This window comes from Pseudopodoces humilis, chromosome 3 (genome assembly GCF_049639895.1).
Source record: "Pseudopodoces humilis isolate 2021_Gansu_Grassland_sample_001 chromosome 3, ASM4963989v1, whole genome shotgun sequence".
NCBI lineage: Eukaryota > Metazoa > Chordata > Aves > Passeriformes > Paridae > Pseudopodoces > Pseudopodoces humilis.
In genome coordinates, this window is record NC_142202.1 from 54,313,187 (window position 1) to 54,329,659 (window position 16,473).

At 42.1% G+C, this 16,473-nt stretch overlaps 1 long non-coding RNA gene across 2 annotated transcripts in view; it reads left to right on the forward strand.

Annotated features, from left to right (window-relative positions):
- LOC106629153 (uncharacterized) overlaps window positions 1-16,473 on the forward strand; it is a 72,700-nt gene that overhangs the window by 18,540 nt on the left and 37,687 nt on the right. The window contains exon 1 of one of the 2 annotated variants that reach the window (XR_001332312.2): window positions 7,839-7,949. The exons of the other annotated variant lie outside the window; for it this stretch is intronic. This is a non-coding gene — a long non-coding RNA (uncharacterized LOC106629153). Of the gene's footprint in view, window positions 1-7,838; window positions 7,950-16,473 lie in introns of those variants that run through there. 2 annotated transcript variants of the gene reach the window in all.

Below are 16,473 nucleotides of genomic sequence, written 5' to 3' on the forward strand. Positions count from 1 at the left end.
GTCAGATACCTACCTACAGTAAAGGAGCTAATTCATTACAGCATGATAGATTATAACAGCAGCTTATTTGGAGCCCTATTATATAAATCACTTAAATATGTATTTACATAACATTCCTATTAATTACCACAAAGACTGTAATGACTGAGCTGTTCTAGTTTATCTTGTAAATATGTATTTAAGCAATTCTGTTGCAGGTAATATTTAATCAATAGACCGTAACAGATCATTAATCATGCCAAACCTTTGTGTAGAAAATGAAATTCTACTGGTGGAATGTAATGGATCCTTTGGAGTACCATATAACATATTACACTATTCATATGAAAACTCTACAGTGCCACCAATGATACATGTTAAGAGCCTTAATGTGACCTCCTGTATGATAGGTCTGCATATTGACACAAGGGAACATAATTTTCTTGAAGTAAAGAAGTCAAGAAGTTACTCAGCAGTGATTCTTTTGGACACTTGCAAGGAGCAGAAAAGACAAGCTCTGCAGGGATGCACCTACCATATGTTTTCCTGGCCAAAAAGTCACTGGGTATCAACAACTATGTAAAGTGTTTATATGTGTGCCAGGTATCTGTTGTGTCTGAGCACCACACAAGAGTATTCTGCAGCACCAGTGATGACGATGGCTCTGGGAGGAAGGGAAACATTACTCTCATCCTTACTTTGGGAGTGGAGAAAATCCAGAGAGACAGACCATGCAGAACACTCAGGACATAGACATGCAACAGAGGGGTTCCTGCACTATTGCCATCAAGCACATGACCATCAATTTAGTTGAATGGAGACAGGTAATGCTGCTGCTGATTTTATGGAAACTTAAGATGTTATCTCAGTGAAAACACATGTATGTTCAGGAGCCAGTGTTTAAGTGGTAGTATTTTGGTGGTCTTCACTGAACTCTTCAAAACACAGGTGCAAAAAATTGAGATCATCATCAAGGACCCATTTTTTAAAATACTTGATGCACAGAGCAAATACAGAAGAGAAAGTAAAAACCTAAAGCATTTTAAAGAGTGCCAGTAAAAGTCCTCAGGGTTTTGTTTCCTTCATACAATACAGAAGACAAGTCATGTCATCAGAAAGTAGAGAACTTGGAACAAAATTTTGCTTGCTTTACCTGTGCCAGCAACCCAACTTGATTTAAACAGATTGCCTGGGAGAGGGAGGTGAGCAGGATTTTCTGCTGAATTATCAAGTACTGTAACTGCGCCATTGCGAATCCATGTGATGTAGTACATGCATGCTTGCCAAGCTGTCCTGGGAAGCTGGCCTCGAGCTCTAGCTGAAGTCATAGCTAACAGCTAAGAGCCAAATTGTGGTCATGTGAATCGGTCACTGGCATCATGCAGGACTGCTGCACAGTTAAGGTGCACCATGCTGGTACTCAGACTGGGAATGCAATTCTGGAAACTCCTTGTCCTATGTCATGAGTGTGCCATGAAGTTTGTGCTGAACAACAGGAGGATTCATGGCTGAAATAGAAAGAAATTCTTAGTTCAGGGCCATAATGTATTGGCAAAGCTTTAGAGGAAGTCTGTGCATTGCTGGCTCTGGCCAACTCCACCGATCTCTTGTTTTCATAAGCACTAAATTCACTTAATTTTTTTAAAAGGCTTTTATTAATGGTTCATTTGGAGGTTTTGCAGTCTGTTGTCTAATGCAAGCTTTGATTAAGTTAAAAAAAAAAATCGCTGCAATAACAGTTCTCCTGTGTAATAACTAATCAATATATGCAAATTGTTTGCCAGATATATTTCTTACAGAGAAATGGTTATGAAGTTAGGTGACTGCCAAAAAGAAACAAAACCCCCCAACAAAGAAACAAACAAACAAAAAAAAAACCACCTTCAAAACCCTTCTTTAATTCCTTAGCCAGTAGGTATTTGTATCTGTAAAAAATTAACCAGTTTTTTACTTTTGAAAATTAGCATAGAAATTTTATTAGCTGGCACGAATACTCAATTAAAATGATTTTTTTACAGCTAAGGTATAAACCTGTAGAAAACATGGGAGGCCAACTCAATCCTGAATATAGCAGTGAAGCTGAGTGCTGCTGTAATAAAGTAATCTATTAAAAGGTTATCTTTCATATAAGATTGCTTTCCCTAAGCACCTAGGCATGTTAACGACATCTGAAATGCACTTGTAATTATACACACCTCAGAAAAGATTTTAAATTGCCTTCTTTGTCCACACTTATAAAAACATCTCAGTCACTCTGTGATCTTATTTTACCTATGCACCTTAAACCTTGTAAAAGAAAAATGGAAGAAGCAATTGCCCATCAGAGAATTGCTCATAGGTGAACTTTGGCTGTCTCTAGTGGCATTAATTTTGCTCTCTGTGAACTGCACTTGACACCCTTGTAAGGTCTGGAGAATTCTTTCCATCTCTGACTGGCCTGCGTGACTATTTGCTACTAATTTGCACATCGAAGATGATGCACTGGGAAAAAATATAGTTAATTTAGTCTCTGAAGAACAGCTTTATGGCTAAATCCTGCAACTTTCTGGGAAAGACTGCTTTTTACCTTTTCAGTCAGTGCCAGTGAAATCAGCAGTGTGCTTGCATGACTGGGAATGGAAGTACAGCAGCAAGGCAGGAAATGTGCTGCTTTAACCACACCAACTTCATTCATGTTTGAGCTCCAGCTGCCTTTTTCCTGATTGCTGACCATACTAATGAACCTAAATGCCCTGCAACACTGTTGCTGTCATCTTTCCATATACTGCAGGAAGATATTGTATAGAACACAGTAAGAAATATATATAACATAATCTATAACCTCTTTGCTTCTGGTGTGGAATTTGGTTTCTGGATCAGACACTAAGACTAGCAAAACAGTTTCTGTCAGTCCTATACAGGAGAAGCTCAATGGCTTGAACAATACTGAGATTTTTAGACAAAAAGGTGGTGGGAATACTATTAAAAAGTTGCTATGCCTCTTTCCCTTGTTAGAGATCCGATTTTGCTTTCCTACTCAGACAAAAATACCTTTGATTTTAGGCCCTTGTAGAAATTCCTTTTGAAAATTTTCAGCTGACTCCACTTGGCAGCTAGGTTTACGAAGGAACATTTTTATCTGTTTCCAGTCTTCTGGGGCTACTGGTTATTTGGTGAAGAGCATTTGAGCTAATGGAGCTCACTTGAATTCCCCTTAGGAATAAGATTCTTTCCTGAATAAGAACTGCAGGATCAGTTATTAGCTGTTCTGCTGAATAAACTGAATACCCATGGAGCTTTTTAGCTTCTCCTTTGTGAAACCCATGGCTTTTTGAAAGGTCTGTGATGGTTCTGGTGATTTTTATTGTGATAATACTCCTAAATGCTCAGGCACAGCTGAGAGCAGTACTAATATTCACCACATGCTACCTACAAAATTGCTGTGGTGGAAGCATGGGGTCCTTGCCCTGAGCACTTCATGGTGTCAGGGTTTTCAAGATGATTCGTTGCAGAGTTCTATTTGCTGGCTTTTATTTCTAAAATCATCTTATTCCCAAATGTTAATTCTCACAGTGGAATATCAGTTATAAATGCATATGTTACTGGGGTATTTTATCATACTTAAGAGGACTTCATAGCATGTCCCTCGGCAATTTGATTAAATGAAAGTATTCGTTTCCTCTTCTGGAAGGGAGAAAGCTGTGCAGTTTGGGTCTTGCTGTAGCAAACTGATGAAAGACTTACATAGAACTTAATGGAAAAATCTGGCAGATTTAAAAGGAAAATGTCATCTCCACCACACAACCCTCTGGGATGGTTCAAAACCAGATGAGAAGAGACTAGCATAATTTCATACCTCTGTATTTTGGGAGTGATTTCTTAAAAGCTGAATGTTATCTTTTCTGTGAAATTTTTGCCAGTGTTGAGTCAAAAAGACCTATTTATAATACTTCTGGGTTTAACACTTCACAGATCAAGGTTAGAGGCAAGAGTGATGAAAGGTGAAAGGATATGGGGAATCTGTTGCAATGGTGTTGTTGTATCTCTGTTGTATCACAGACAGGAAGCATGATTATGCACAAAGCATTTCTGGGGTGGAAAATGTGTCTCTTGAGCTCTCCCCACTCCCAGAGGCTGGATGGAAGAAATACCTTTTCAATGTTAAGGGAAGTGGATTTGGTGGATTCTCTGTCATTAGTTGTTTAGGCCAAGACTTGCTCTACTTAAGCCACATCTGTATGGTAGGTGAGACTGGATAAGATGGTCAGGGTGGTCCTTTTTGGCCTTCATGGTGCAGGAAAATCCTGCAAACCATTTGCATAGAACAGTGTCAGCAGGTATACTTTCATTTCTTGAGGCATTGTGAAAATTGTATAACATCATATGCTGACTTACAAATGATGAAAGTATTAGGCCCGTCTTCTACTGTGCTGATACAATGGAGGAATTAATTTTTAAAAAGTAATTCTGGTAAGTAAGCTGAAAGAGCACTAGAAAGTGCCTGCTATTTCAGACAGCGCAAGGAAGTCACTAATTGCTCTGAACTAACTTCACTGAAGTGCAGAGCAAGGGTACAGATAACACAAAAATGTATTAGTTGCTTTTGTTGCAATATAAAAGACTGCAGCAAGGGATTAGGTTTTTTCTGTTCAGCAAAGGAGGGGACTGTGTTTCTCACACACTCCTCTTGCTATAGTTTAAAAATCTCAAGATACGACAATTTGGCAGTGTCAGCAGTGTAGTTTGACACCACACGGAGTGGCACAGCACTGCCCCACTGAACGGTGTCCCAACGCCCTTTCAAGGCTGCCGCTTGCGAGCACGATGTACGCTGAGAACATTTTTATGGGAACATTCAGGCAAACAAACACAGATGGCTGCAATTGCCCTCCCCCCTCCCCTTCCCTGGTGGGTAATCGGCACTGGTATTGAATTACATAATTATTGGGGATAATACTGTATTATCAGGTCAGGCAAGTTCTCTTCGTGAAGGTTCACCTAGTAAGCACTGCATGGTGATAGATGAGTTTTGCGTTACTTCACATTGCTTGGGACTGGCGCCAACCAAATCACCTCCTGACTTGTGTGCCAGGTAGTCAGTCACACCCAGGCTATCTAAAGCTGTGCTTGCCCGGGCCAGTCTTCTATGAAAACAGCTGGGAATGATGCCATATCAGCCGTGTTCCCGCGAAACGGCAGATGAAAGCGGCTAGGGAAGCTCAGCCGCGCTTTGAGTACGGGATGGTACTTCTGGCACTCGCAGGGAAGAAAGAGCGAGGGCCAGGAGGAGGCTGGGAGGCGAGCGGGCGAGCCTGCAGAGCAGCCGCGGTCCCAGCACAGCGGCTGGCTTTCACTGGGGCAGGGGAGGAATGTGGGATGGTTCCCACAGCATCTCCCGGCTCCTCGCCCCTTCCAGCACCGCGTGCGCCGCGCTGGCTCCGACGGTACGGTCGGATGTTTGCTTGAGAAGCAGCTGTGGTGGTTTAACAAGTTACTGCTTGATCAGCTATTTGTTCCTGCTCCCCTCTGCTGAGGTGCAGTAACCGAATCCGTGGGCTCTTTCAGGCTGCTGCAGGGTGGAGGGAAACAGGCTTTGCTTCAAGTGTTTGCAGGTACGGGCAGCTGCCGTGTCTGAGTCGTGGGGGCAGAGATAAAGAGTTAAGGGGCAGCAACTTTTTAAGCAGAGACAGCTGTCTCCTAAACGAATGTCTGACTGTGCCATAAAAGACACTCAACACCATTAAACATTGGGCTGTCAGCAATAATTACAGAATGTGTTCACACTGTTTAAAAAAGCAAAAACTACGGAGAGGAAGAGAAGTGGCATGAAAATTCAAATGTGAAGAAACTAAATAACTACACTTGGAAAAATAAAGTGTTGCTTATGTGACTAGAGAGTGTTTTTTCAAAAAATCACAACTTCAGAGCAAATTTTGCCAGTAAATCTTTCATGTAGGAAGTGGGAGTGATAAAGAGAAAAAATGCTTGGCCCTTTTGCAGTTTGCCCCTTTCTTTCTCTCTCTTGGTCTTGAAAGGTAGGCAATCCCCACTTCAGTTTTGTAATGCTCATAGTTTAATGTACGTGAATGTAAATATAGCTTCACCTGTCCACTTCAGTGCACATATTAGAAATTGCAAGATACATCTGAACAGTGGAAGCTAAAGAGTCTGAAGTCCATCAGTCTATCTTCTAGTCAATGAGGGAACACCTGCCCTAGAGGAGTCACACTTTAGATGTGTTTTTTATATCCATGGTCATCCCAAATAATGTCTCCAAGGGCTCCCAGTCAAAATAAATGTGGGTTCTCAAGTGGTTTGTGCTAGGTGTTCGCTTTCATTGCAAGGTCAGCTCTGAGTTTCTTTATCCTTGTCATTTTGCCCTGTGTAACTAAGCATCAATGGGAAGGTGTGATTGTAAGGCTCTTGAAGTGGATGCAGGAGGGGATGTAGTGCTACAAATGTATACTGTTTAAATGATTAGGTTTAAAACTGCTTCTGTCTCTCCAAAAACATTTCTAATGCTCTACAGCATTCTAGTTCCGATAACAGTAAAAAAAAAAAAAAATCCCCCACATTCCCAAACGTGTGCAAAATATGATGGAAGGTCTATTCATATCCTTTGGTTTGCTTGCTTAAGTAGCAGCACTTAGAAACACTTTTTGAGCATTGAATTCTTTCTGTCAACCTTATGTGGAGCCATTTGGAATCGTCTGTGGCTGTGCCTCCTGCCCAGCACCCTGGTGTTGGCACCTCTGTCACTGGGTGACACATTCCAGCTGGTTTTTAACACATTCACATGCACTTCAAGCAGACAACAGCTATTCACTTTGGCTGCACTGTGCCAGGTGCCAGCACCAGGTATCCACTCTCTCTGTACAGAACACACCTGGAGCAGAGCAGCCATGCATTGGCAGGACTGACAGTGCAAGCTGTTACAAATGCTTCTGGCGTGAAACCCTACGTGGGTACCCGCCTATGCCTGCCAGTGCCCTGCAGCCTCACATCATATCTTGCAAATGGTGTGCAGACTCTCTGAAGACTCTCTCAGAAGGACTCTTGGCTTCTGCTATGTGCAGCAGCAAGGATTTGGGAACAGTTTCTTATTGCTCTTTGAAGCAGGATATCTTCACTGGGCAGTACAACTGATGGCTTCATGCAAATAGTCTAGAAAGTGGTAAATCAATATTAATTTACAAAATTAATACGTTACACAGAGAGCTGAACAAAGCTCGGCAGCTCTGCCTATAACCCCTTTGCACCTGAGGAACTGCTGAGTGACAAAATAAGCAACCTTCACTCTGCCCTTAGCAGGATACAATAGCCATGGTCCTCACCAGAATCTGCAGCGCAAGCCTTGCTTAGTAAGTTAACACTTGTGAATTTTTGTGCATAGGATGTCTAGCTGCAGGAAGATTTTACTTTATGGAACTGGAGCATTATGTAAAAGTAGGTTGATCTTCCTGACCTAATAACACAGGTCCTGGAACTGAGGGTTATGTAGGGTCAGTCCTCCTGGTAGTTCCAGCCAGAACAGAGAGGTACAAGAGGTAAAATCTGTTATTAATTCTCAAGTATTTTATCTGCTTTCTTCTTCTGTGTTAATGCATCACAGGAAAACTCACGTTTCGCAAATGCCATCATCATTTTCTCGTGCAGGGCGGCTGGTTAAAATGTGGACTTGGAAAAGCACAACACCCCTTTAGTGCTTGCTAGGCTCCTCTGCTAGCACTGACGGTAAAGGATATGGTTTTCCTGCTGACTTCAGCGAGAGGCAGGGCTGTTGGAACAGTTTTCCCTGGCTGTGCTTTAGTCATATGCATTTCCACATGCGGCAGGGTTAAAAGATTCATTGCCCTTCCTGACTCTGCTTCACCCCAGTGTTTGAGAGCAGTGGTGGGGGGCAGCGAGGGAAAAAGGAAGGCATTAATATACAACGAGAAGCTGAAATCAAAAGGCCAGCCCGTGCTGCATGTTCCCACTTATCGGCAACTGTGAGTCACACGCGTTAAACACATTTGTGCGCCGGTTGTGCGAGTTGTCCCTAGAATGCTTCAAACTTTTTATAGCTGCTCCCACTTGCTGCAGTGTCACCTGCTGGTGAGATCAAAGCACTCAATAGCACGCTCCCCCGCTCCATGCTCAACAAAGTCACCGGAGCCCTTGAAAACTCCTACAGATGTTTCCTCTCTGAAGACAAAAGGATATTTTTCTCCCCTCCCTTCCTCCTTCACACCAAAGAACAAATCCTATGCCTGGCTGAGTTTGTACCACCTCAGATTAATTGGCACTAATGCAAATGTTCGTGGCTGTGTGTGGGATGTTGCTGAGAGCATAATGGTTGTCGTATTTGCTTGCATGTGGTTACTCCACTTCAGCTGTGTAATTCATTGCTTTATAAAGTGCCTTACAATGCGCTACAGCACAGGAAGCTAATCATATGCCGTGGCAGACAATACAGCAGAGATTCAGAGTTACTGCAGGTCTCTTAAAGGCCCGTGCCCTGAAGTCCCCAGTCCTTTTTCATCAAAAGTCCCCCTCGAGTGAGTGTCTATTTTGCCACCTGGAACAAACTCTTAGAACTGCCAGAATGTCTGGAGCTTTTCTGCTGGCTCCTCGTGGGATTCCCTTTCATTCCTTTTCAGTCTAATTCCTCTTCCCTTCACTCCCACCCGAGTTTCTCTCCCTCTTTTTAGGCATCTTATTGGCAGGGTACTCCAGGCATAGCAGTATGAAGGTTGTACAAGAGTTTCCATTCTAAGGGGGTTATTTTGAGTTGCTTATGTTTTTGGCTGCAATTTTAAGCATTTGATACCAAGCCCAGAAGCAATTTTTTAATTGGAAAGTGTAAGCTGAGATAGGTACAAGAACAAAGATCCCTTAGAAGACAGTACTTCCGACTGTGTAATTTTAACAGATCTCATAGATGTGGGGATGGATTGGTGTTTGGTTCTGCAGTATCTTTTGGCTCTTCTTGTGCCCTTGACTGTTACTGGCTGGTAGTCACAGGGTGTTTTTTGTGCATGCAGACTCTGCTCTCTTGGTACCAAGCTTTGCTGCTACCAAGCTCTTGTCTCTAGCTTCCTCTAGAGAGGAAATCTCTCTCTCTCTCTCTCTCTCTTTGACCAATAAAGCATGGATGAAGAAGGGTGAACTCCTCTGCTAGACACTGACAATCTAAAAGCCAGCATCGAAGGAAGCAGTGAATTTGCCCAGTTGGTTGCACAAGTTTTTGCCTTGGTCTAGTTTGCTGGCCTAGCAGAAGCTGAACCATGTAGAAGTTCATAATTTAATTTGTTTTCTAAAAATGCACAAAATTCTATTAGAAACTCTACATGACAAGACTATCAAATTGCAAACACTCAAAGGCTAAGGAAATGACAAAATTGAGCTTGCCTACCCAGCCTTAATTCTGTTTCCTCGCTTGTATAGTTACAATAAAGTTTAATTAGATTGTCGCATATTATTTTGGGGAGCTGCTGGAGCTGGTCTCCCGCCTCATTCATTTTGCATGCTAATGCAGTGCAAGGCAGTTTTTCTTGAAACACTGAGGGCCGGAGTTTCTCACTTACTGCAGGGGCTGTATGATGTGTCATAAATAAGATTGGTGTTCATAGAAGGCAGGAGCTGTGAATGTAGAATGATAATGAAGAGTTTGGATAGTGAGAGAGTAACCACTTACTCCTTCACCCTGCCAGCCACCCACTGCTATTCCAATCCCTCTGGTCCGCAGCTGAGGACACCAAAGTGATACTCCCATACTGACCGCCTCCCCACCAAACTTACATATTCCCATGCTCCAGTTTCCTGGGAACCATTCAGGAGAAGATGTCAGGATGTTATGTGCCCTAATTCAGAGACCAATCCTGAGGGACATACTGACCCTCTTACGTGTCCTGTGGTAAATTACTGCTGTGGGAATGACAAAGGCTGCACATCTCACTGGGTCTTTTGCCTTAAAAATTAAAATCTTGCTGTGTGGTTATTCATAGAGAAGTTTCTTCATAGATAAACACTCTAAGGACAAGTTCACTTTTCATTCTCAGGCAGTGGTAAATGTGAAAATCAGTTTCATGCAATAGAGTTGATTCATATTCAGGTAGTCATTAACCATTCCTGACAAATGAAAGGTTTGTGACCATTTATTTGATGGGTCAGCTATCTCTCTTGCCTGTTTGTATTTAAGAATAGCCATTCCACTTCTAATAAAGATTGTGTATTTCCCTCCAGATTTTTTTTCTGTTTATTTCTGATTGGTTGTAAGTGCCGGAGTGAGTTTTCCTTTTAGCTGCAAATGCTACTCTTTGAAATAGAAGTGCATGACTGTAGAACTTAAGTGTAATAACAAAAGGCAGTCTCTGCTCCTGTAATTTCACTTGCCTCTTTCCCATGTTCTTCTGCAACTGTAGCAAAATGCTGAATAGCTTTAGTATTTCATCTTCAGAAAGCTAGGAAATACAGCCAAGGACACTAAACCACACTGAAATGAGAATGGACTCCCAGAGCACTGAAAAATGTTCCAGTTCTTTTAGGTTCAACCAGCCCTTTTCTGTTTGTTGCTTCAACTTATGTAAATTATTAGAGTTCAAGTAGATTTAATATTTATCATCCAAGACAGGAAGGGTCAGCCCTCCTTTCTTCTACATTCCCTCTACTGAAAAGTGTAATTTCAGTAAAATGTCAGCATTTGTGATTTAAATACATTTCAGCAAGAAGACTAGCAAATTGTTATTTCTGCTGTCCCTTCTCCAAAAGTGTTTCTAATTTTTTCTCTCTAAAATAGTAGGATCTAAGGAGAAAAGCAAGATGACTACAGTTGCTACATAGCAAGGCTTAAAATCTGTTTCCTTTTTTAAAGCTCTTAAGGTTTTTCAGATTTTTTGGACAAATTCCTGAATAAAGTACATCACATTAGTGATGGTGACCTGTGACTGTCCAGCAAGATCCCTCCATGAGCTCTCCTTTTTAAGATGAGATCTCGAGATGAAATAATTTACTTGTTCATTATTATTTGAAGATATCGCTGTTTGCAGTGAAAGGATGTGTACACCCCATTGTGCCCCACACTGAGCATCATGTATTCCTGTGATCTCTCCTTATTTCAGGAATAAATAAGAACAAATAGAAACTTGTAAAGCTAGGTCAATATAAGAGCCAATCTTAACCCTTGACTTGCTTTGCTTTTGAAAAACCGAATCTTGGACTGTTCTGGAACATGATGGATTGTCATGCTAACATTTTCTGGTAGCAACATTAGTTCCTGCAGAATATAGGTTTTTATTAGAGAGCTACCCCAAGCAGTTACAAATATTGCAGTATTCAAGGAGCAGGTGCAGCACTACTCTACCAGTGGTTAATTAGTGTTTTGAAAAGCAATTCTATGCTATTCCACCCATTTTCCAGGCCTCATCTCTTCAGACTCATCAGACACTTGATTTCCTTTAAGGAAATGAGCTCAATTCATCAGGTTTTAGAATATGTAGGGTGTTCTGGCTATCCATGCATCCATCCACAGCTTTTTGATGACCACCTTCAGCTGTTCTCACATGTTTTTGTTGTGCAGGCTTTGTCCTGTAGTTTTGGTATCACAGAGGACTGCTAGACTTTTCTTGACCACCTTTCCTCATTCTTGCTTTCTCATGGGTTAGTCCCAGATGGACAGGTCCTCTAGGGCTCTTCATTTACACTCACTCTAGTGAGTGAAGTTCATAGCAGAAGTTCATCCTTCAGTACCTAAAGGGGGTCTACAAGAGACCTGGTGAGATTTTTTTTTTTTACAAGGGCATGTAGTGATATGAGAAGGGGGAATGGCTTTAAACTGAAAGAGGACAGGTTTAGATTAGATGTTAGGAAGAAATTCTTTACTGTGGAGCTGGTGAGGCACTGGAACACATTGCTCAGGAAAATTGTGGATGCCCCACATCCACAACTGAAGTGTTCAAGGCCAGGCTGAATGGGGCTTTAAGCAACCTGATCTAATGGGTGGCACATTTTTTGTCATGTTCACTATATCTCACTGCTTTAAGATGTGGTGCACAACCTGTAGTCTGTCCCCTCATGCTGGGCCTTGCAGGCAGCTACTGGAGAGTAAAAGGAGAGGTCTTCAGGAACACTTGACATGATGAAGGAGGTTGTCACAAAAGAAGGGGCTCCAATGGTAAACAGAGTGGCAGACTATTCTTGCAGATGATCATGCTAGATGTTCTACCATTTATGATCTAACACTCTTGCCTTCTTACCCATTGGATGATTTGATTAACAAGAGGATTCATGGAATGTTGTGCATGGGGAGAAAAGAAATCTGAGATGTCTGTCCAAGCCAAAGTCCCTGCATCATTTTGACTCTTCTAGAAAGATGGTGGTAGGCAGGAAAGTTTCACATTTCTTCCTTGTATTCACTTCCTTAAAACAACATATTAGGGCCTTATTAAAAAAAAAAAAAAAAAAAAAATCGAAAATCCATTAGTTCTCTCACTGTTTTTTGTTTTCTGAAGACTTCTGTATTTTCATTTTGCTTGAACACTTCAGCTGCTCTCAGCCATTTCACTCTCAGTTTGGTGGCCCTCTCTTCTTCTCCCACAAAGGTCCATTGCTGTCGTGTTTGTGTTTCCAGGTCTGCAGAGACAGCCATTACCTTAAAATACAAGCAAAGCAGATGTTGTCTTCTGCTAGACCCCATACTGTAAGGAAACTCCAGAGAATGCAAATAAATAAATATTTCTGTGTGCATTTGTCCATCTGGGATCATCACAGCTTGCAGAGGTGAAGGCTATGCACGAGGGAGAACTGGCTGCACTCAGTGCCACAGCTGGGCTGGCCAACTTGTGCATGCAGGGGCAGCGCAAAGGAAAGAATTAAAATCAATTGCAGGCAACATCTTATACTTCCTTTTTAACCTGCTGCATCTGGGGAAGCTGGGGAAGGGAGCCAGAGGAGATGCACACAGACAGCTGCAGGGTGCAGGAGGAAACAGTGTTTGGGAAGTGGAGGCTTTAGTTAAGGGTTGAGGAAAGCAGACAAAGGGTTATAGGTTTATTCCTGGCTGGAGTCGGAGATTGAGAACACTGCTGTCATGATCAATGGAGAAGAGCAGTCTTCTGTCTCTTCCTAAGTGTTGTTTGGAGAAAGTGAAGGGGATGCAGAGAGGCACAGCATGATGGGGAGGAGGCACTGGTAATAGGAGAGGAGCTGGGAAAGACATGACGCTTTGAGGCAGCCGAAGATGAGCTGTTTTGCAAGCTGGCTGCTCTACTACAGTGAGACAGAGGGACGAGTTGGCAGCAATTGATGTATGTGGCTCATTCAAAAGCTTGATTGTAGTCTTCATTTTGTTTATCAATACGAGTGGTCCAGAGCTCTGCTTTCTTAAGGCTTCAGTCATTTGAGCTGTAAGAAAAGAAAGAATAAAACCAGTCATATGAAGACTTTGAGTTGCAATGCATCTATCCAATGGCTAAAAAAAATGTACTGCAAATTATAGCAATGAATTTATGAAGAGTATGCAGTTTATGGTTACAAAAGGTCAGTTCCCCTTTCTCCCCTTTCCTTCACATTTTCCCCTTAAAATCATGTATGGGATCGTTATGGATATCTGTTAAATAAAGGGCAACTCTTTGCTTATTACTGGCTGGGGAATACGGCCACTCCACCTGAGGATCCATTAGGTGTGTACTTTTCTTGTAGCAGCAAATGCAAAATGTTACTGTGACTGCAAATTAAGTGGTATCACCAAACACTTAACAAGTTTCCATGTTGGGCATCAGTGTCCTCCAGGTCCAGGTAACTTTTCCACTGAACTATGTGTGCAGGGCTGGGTAGACAGTGGAAGTTTGCACAGCTTGTGTAGTGATTGAAACACCCCCCCACACTCAAAATACAATCTGAGTTTAATTCACTCATTAGATGATGTGTGTGAGCACAGACTCTAAAAGTCCTGTAGGTTAGGTGCTATGCATATCTGACCTGAGAAGTTCAGCGCACTGCTGCTCTTTTGCTAGAAGAGATGGATGAGGCAATCAGGTGGTCTGAGTGAAATCTTGTATTATGACAAAGAATGCATGAGGAACTGCTCCCTTGAACCTGTGGGGAATCTGACAGAAGATAATCTCTTTACACACAGGGTCAGGTCTCTCTGCCCCAGCCCCTGCTCATCCAGATACTTGTTCTTCCCCGTTTTGTCACAATAGTGACAAGCTCTTTTTGTTTTTTTGTCTTCTTCCTCAGCTTTTCTGGTCTTGCTGTTTCTGTCACGCACAAACCCTCACAATATAATTGCCTGTGAAACCTCTCTGTCCACATGTGTCTTTGTTTTGGGAGATGGCACGTAGTTATGTTTGGGGTGGAGATCATTATTGTTTCAAACATCTGGCTGCATAAAGAACCTTAATGGCTTCTCTGAATTTATTTTGAATGAAAGGATGAAGTGTTCCGCCCACCATCTTCCACTGGCTTTTACCCAGCTTGTAGCAAAAAAATTACTGGAAGCCACATAACCTGTCAGGCTGCTTATTAAAGGTGTCAGGAGAGGATTACTAAACCTCCCTACTTGGAGGGGGCCATGCAGTGACTGACCTATACAGCAACTTTCGTTGCAGTGGTGGAAAGGCAAAGTGCAAGAAATTTCTTGTCTTTCAAAAAGGAGTAGACTGCTTAGATGGAGGAGCAAAGGCACATTTCCCTCAAGGCAATGGCAAGGAGTTCCCTGAAAGAGAGGTGTTTCTGTGACCTTGACTGCACCCCTCCCTGACAGCTGGCTGTGGGTGCAGGGCTTGACTAGTGGTCGGTGCCATTCCTCCAGATCCACAGAGGTTTCAGGCAGAATCATAGTTCATGGAGACTTGACCTCTCCCTGTGCACCACGGGGTCATGTGTAAATCAAATCCTTTGCCCGGACAGGTGATGACTTTGTGTGGTGTGAATCAATATATGTCCTGGAAGAGCAACTTTGAGATACATATCCCTTTAATCTGTGTGTAGATGGGGAATTATATCATGTAAATGCTAATTTACACACACTGGGGACACAAGTGAGTAGTTAGTTCATCCCCTGACACCAGAGGAGAGTTCTGGATAAAAGGTGCATGAGCCATTAAAAAGATATAACACTTAACCTTAGCTGGTGATGCATGTGAGAATGACACCATTACTGTTTTGGTGGTGGTGAAAGAACAAGATGTTCAGTGGTGCTTCTGAAGGTTTGTGATATGGTGCTAACAGGATATGAGTGTCAAGGATCTCAGCCATGGGAGCCCTTTTACTGGCTAGAAATGAAAGAATAGGAAACATAGAAAAGCTGCTGTGATTACAGTTGACTAAACTGTGATAAAAGATGATATGTTTGTGGGCTGCCATAGTTCTGCTTCTTATTTCCTTGCTGTGAAGCTGTGGCATGCTCCCCTGCAGAGCCTTAATTTCAGGTTGTGTGTATGGAGGGTCTTAGTGGTTTCTGGCAAGTTGCTCTTTCCAAAGTGAGACTGAGCCAGTGGAAGAGAGCTGCTCACCTATGTCACTGTTGGACACAAAATGATTCACACAGACAGAGCTCAATGTGTGATAGGGAAAAGAGAGAGATTTATTTAGTGGTTCCAATATTTATAGACTCTAAAAAACGATCAGGGATTGGATAGTTAGGTTGCTACCTTCCCAACCACACTGGTCGTGACAAATGTCCATCAAAAGACATTTCTTTAATGGAATGTATAAACATCTATGTTTATAATTACTTTCCTGGGAAAGTGGCTAGAAACTATGAAAACAAGATCAGAAGGTTTAATTCTCAGGGCGACACACCTGCTATGCTATAGAAATGTATTATACATGACATCGTACAGCAAGGCTCCTGATGGGAAACAAACAGAAGTGGGGCTCCATTAATAGGAAAAATGGGTAACAATGTAGTTTTATAGGCCACATCATCCCTGGTTCTTACAGAATTTTGTAGAGGGAGGCATTAGGTTAAATTAGATAATATGATGCAAGGGTTATGGCCATTTCACAAGCAGAAGGTTCTCTGAAGAGAACAGTTTTCAAAAGCCTTTCTCTGTGCTCAGCTTAGTATGTTCTTTAATATTAATGGTTTATTATCTGGATAGGACTGGAAAATAAGTAGGTGTGAAAATAAAATATTGACCAGGCTATCAACCAGGCACATCATCAACATGGGGTAGTATGGGGTTTTCCATTGGCTTTGTGTACCCAACCCTCTTTTTCTGTAGAAGCTAAAATTAGTTCCTCTACAGCTGCTATTGAAGGCATGGAAGACTTGAACTGACCAGTTGAGAAAACAGGCTGAAGTCACAATAAATTTAGTCCCCAAGTGTAGTAACTGCATTTGAGGTGAATAAAATTGTGGCATAAACGATACCTTTATCACTTCAATGTGAGGGATGAGCACACCACAGTCAAAGAGAATACAGCAGTTTTAGCCTCTTCTCACTGCTGCCCCAAGTGTAAATAGGGCATCACCAAGACAGACACCACTTCTGATTTTGTCAAATCACTTGATACAAACGTTGATCC